Source organism: Montipora foliosa, chromosome 1, assembly GCF_036669935.1.
Source record: "Montipora foliosa isolate CH-2021 chromosome 1, ASM3666993v2, whole genome shotgun sequence".
In the NCBI taxonomy this organism is placed as follows: Eukaryota; Metazoa; Cnidaria; class Anthozoa; order Scleractinia; family Acroporidae; genus Montipora; species Montipora foliosa.
Window position 1 is genome coordinate 39,705,171 of NC_090869.1, and position 4,480 is coordinate 39,709,650.

The window sequence follows — 4,480 nt, forward strand, 5'->3', positions numbered from 1 at the left end:
TTGAAGAAACTTTGCAACTTGTTCATCGTGTGGTCTAGTGAATAAACGCTGTTCCTTTAAGCCGAAGCTCCGCGTTCAAATCCTCGCCAACGTGCCGAAAGGAGACGCGGACACGCCGTTTTATCAGAATCCCAAACTAAAAGGAAATATGCGTCTGGAAATCGATTTTCGTGCGGCGCTAGACACCAATCTCACCGTGCTGGTGTGGGAGAATTTTCGATGAAGTGTCGTCGTCAAGACATGGAATTTGTTCCCCTGAGCTACGTGGCCCTCCGTCATTTGGCGTTGGACGATCCGATCCTGAAACGCGTCTTTCACAGTGTGCATCCTTCCGACGGGTTGCCGGGTTGCGAGACGCGTACGTTGTCAACACCGACCCTCGAGGCGAACCTGGTCGTCATTGGTTGGGTCAATGGACCAAAGAAGGCGCGTGTGAAGTAATGGACAGTTACGGCCTGTGGCTGGCCTTTATGCTTTGTTGTTTTTCAGAGATCTCATTGTTGTTGTTGAATTAAAAAATGTACCACAAGGAAGCGGTGTACGATTTTGTCTATAAATAGAGTGGTAGTTCCCCTACACCTTATGAAGGACGAATTTCCCTTGGTGGAGTTCACCTCGTTTGTCGGTACGTCCGAGGCCTTTCGTCCCTTTAGTGAGAAAGGGGAAACAGGCCTTCAAACAGATAACGTAATGCATGATTGATGACAATAATTCGTAGACCGAGCAGTACGATGATTGTCGGTCCTTCGGGGAGTGGCAAGACACAATTGACCAGAACGTTGTTGACCGAAGGCACAGTGTTTGAACGAGGCACTCGACCGTGTCATTATTTTTATGCGGTGCAGGCAACCGCGGTTTGATCGCATGAAACGACAAGGGACCCGATTTTATGCGGGCATTCCCGAAATCGACGACCTCAAACGTTGGTTTGGTCCGTCAAGCGGTGGGTTCTGGACGATCTCATGGACGAAGAATGGAACGACAAGCGGGTGTTGCACCTGTTCACCCGAGAATCGCATCATCGGAACATCACGGTCTTGTACTTGTGTCAAGTTTTGTTTCCTCCTGGAAAATTTGCCGAGACCATTTCTCAGAACGCCATTACGTGATCGTCTTCAAGAATCCCAGGGACAACACGGGATTCCGAGCCTTGGTCTTGCAAGCCTTTCCGGACTGCTGGAAACAAGTGCTTCATCTCTTTGACGAGTGCACGCAACTTCCTTATGGGTATATAATGATCGATCTTCATCCAGCGGCAGACGATAGATCCCTGTTGTTTAGTCATTTCACGCAGCAGGACTGTCCCACGGACGGTACCAACGCCTGTGATTGCTCCACCGTCTTCGTCTTTGCATGCCGGATCACCTATCGACCAATTTCAATGGAAAAGCAATCCTTTGGAGTATCAACGCGAATTAGCCCCATAGCGAGCGCAACGCGAACAGCAACGACTCGTCATCGAGAACTGAGCGAGCAGTTGACGATGGGCGAACAGATCCTGTCCGGGATAGGATCGATCCGGGATACGACCCCTCGCACGTCTCCGGTTAGAAATGGGACGTCGGTAGCAGCAGTTCAACCGCTCGAGGAATACGTGGATTGGTCAGTTTTGGAAGGATTGGACATTGAAGAAAAAGGCAATGCCTTGTTGGCCTGGTTGTTACCTCCAGGGTAGCCCGGACTCGACGAGAATTTGCTTCTTGTCCCAACGGGAGTGGCGATTGCGTTCGTTAGTGGACGGAAGTGGGTCCCCCGCTGGACGTGCTGAGATCCAATGTGATTATTGTATTTCAGATTAACGTACAAGATTTTGCCGCCAGTGGTCCAACGGCTGGCACACTCCAGGCCCCACGTTAGCCACCCTCTCCACCCAGCAGCTGTGGCTGTCGGGGTCGTCGAAGATCGTTGGACCACCTGGAGGCGGCGGTGGTGGCGGTGGACTGCCTAGCAGCAGTGGTGGTAGTAGAGGAAGTCGTCGTCGGCAAAGGGTTACGTTGTCAGATGGATCTTTTGGCCCAAACCACATGTTAATAGACGCACAGACCTTGTATTTGCAACATCACGCATACCAATACTATTACGACCGTGTACGAAGATGATGGGGCTCTGGCCGTGCAACGAACCTCGTCTCGGATCAGTAACCCATAAAAGGGGAATCTGTTTGTCTTGGGGACCACATCCTTCCACCATGCCAAAATAACGTCGACGAAAGCGTCAACACGGTATGAGGTTGATGGACGTGTTGAGGCAAGCTGTTACACGTTGAGCAAATAAAAACGGTATAAAAGAATGAAGGTGTCAGGGAACAAAGTCATTACCAGAGGAATTACACTTCTTGGGAAGTGAAATGGTGCGACGACGAAGCAGGTGCACGATCCGACGACATCAAAGGGCTCAAAAACGAGGACGACAACGCGGAAGTATTCTTCCACTGTTCGCGTTAGCCTTTCAGGTGTTGCTGTGATTGGGCAAAGCAGCAGCCGTGAAGGCGACGATGGCTGCTGCCGGGTACGGGATCAAGAAAAGTTTGGAAGCCAAACGCGGACGTCAATGAGTATAAAGGGAGCCTGGCAGAAAGAAAGGATCGTCTCATCCTCATCATGTCGTGGCGTATCGGACGGCAAGTGCCGTTTCTTCGTAGTATCTTGAAAGAAGCCGACCATTAGACGCATCGAAAAATGATTGTAGTCTGCCAACGCTGGTCAGATCAATGCCGTCAGCGAATTGGTCACGAAAACGTTACGTGGACAGATTCCAGAATCCCACCACGCACCGGTGGCTCAATTGGTCGAGCATCGGGTTGCCTTCCGAAGTGTCGTGAGTTCGACTTCGGCCGGATCAACACTCAGGGTCTTAAAATAACTGAGGGGAAAGTGCTGCCTTTGCAATGACATCCACAAATGGTTAGAATTTCAAGTTTTCTCGGATAAGCCATATGTAAACTGTAGGCCCCGTCTCACAACCCTTCACTATTCACAACCCAGTGGGACCTAAAAGAACTCACACACTATTCGTAAAGAGTAGGGTAATGGAGCTCCCGGTGTTGCGGTCAGGCCTCGCTTCATTCATTCATGTACTCATGAGATCGCTAATGGACTGACAGTGGCTGCCAGCGGCGCCTGTATATGCTGATGTCCGATCTCACCCATGGGTCGATTGATTGTAAAGCGTAGTTGAATATGTAAAAACAAAATGCGCTATATAAATTCATTACCATCATTATTACTCTGTCGTCGACCACGCATCGATGGTTACGACCGCATTGCCAAAGTCCGAGAGAGATGGACCGTTCTAAGAATTCAATGAAAAAGTGTAGTCAGATCAAGATGGCTCAACCGCGTCGTGGTCTGTGGCAAGGATTAAACACGGTGTGCGATCACTGTCTGAGGCGATGACCATGCCGTGGCGCATCCAACGTCAGATACCCTACATGTTGGATTTCCTGTGGGAGACCGATCCCAACCTCCGTCACCTAAATCTATATCGGACTCGCGGGCAGATGATCGATGCCATCAGTCTTGCCATCCTCTTCTCGGTGCATACCGCTATGAAAATTAAGTTCGATCCCCGAGATCTCCGTGCCTTGAAGGCCATAGCTCGTTTAGAGAAGCCCATAAAAGAGTGCAGGATGACCACGATTGTGCCAGTCGGATCGTAGCAAGTTTTAGCACGGATTACGGAAGGTTTATCGTCGGTATCAATGATAGATGACGGATGACGTGTGGACCTCGTTGGTTTTGTTCCATGCAGGATCAGATCCGAGCACTTCGACATCGCTAACGCGAGCAATGCGGATACGTGGACCGACTCGAACAGGCACTTCGCGACTTGAAAAACCAAGTCCATCAACTGGATGGCATCTTAAGAGGGAACGTCGAGAGAAACAAGCCCTATAGGAGACTTCACTGTTTATAAACAAATCTTTTGTTATTTAATTTTGCCAGCCATAGAACCAAAAGCATGCTTTGTTTTGACAGCCAATAGATCTCTGATTAGCAATTAATGACAATAGGTCGTCCAACGTAACGGTGAGTATCGCTTTGCCATAAAAACGAGGAGTCGGTAGAACGACCACGCACGGTACGATGAGAGGCTACGACATTCCTGGGTTTCAAAAAAACGCGTTTTGATGTATCTACAACGGCTTTCGACAGTTGGAGCAAGTGTACAAGGATCGTTTGACAGACAGTTCTCAATTAAGCAAAGCGGCTTAATTGGTGGCGGAAAAAGCTGACAACGTGCCCCCTGCCATGAAATAAGCCTTGGTCAAACCCTTCTCGCAAGAGGTGCGTAAATGAAGAAGCCGTCCCGACGTCCCGTTAGGTTCAAGAGAGTAGATCGTACTAAATCCCTCGCTCTTACCATTGATGATCGGCTTTCTTGTCAAATCATGTAGACGAAATACGCAGGAAAGTTTCCTCAGCTATAGGAGCCTTAAAACGAATACGGCCTTTATCTCAGCTAATACTGCGCTTCAAAT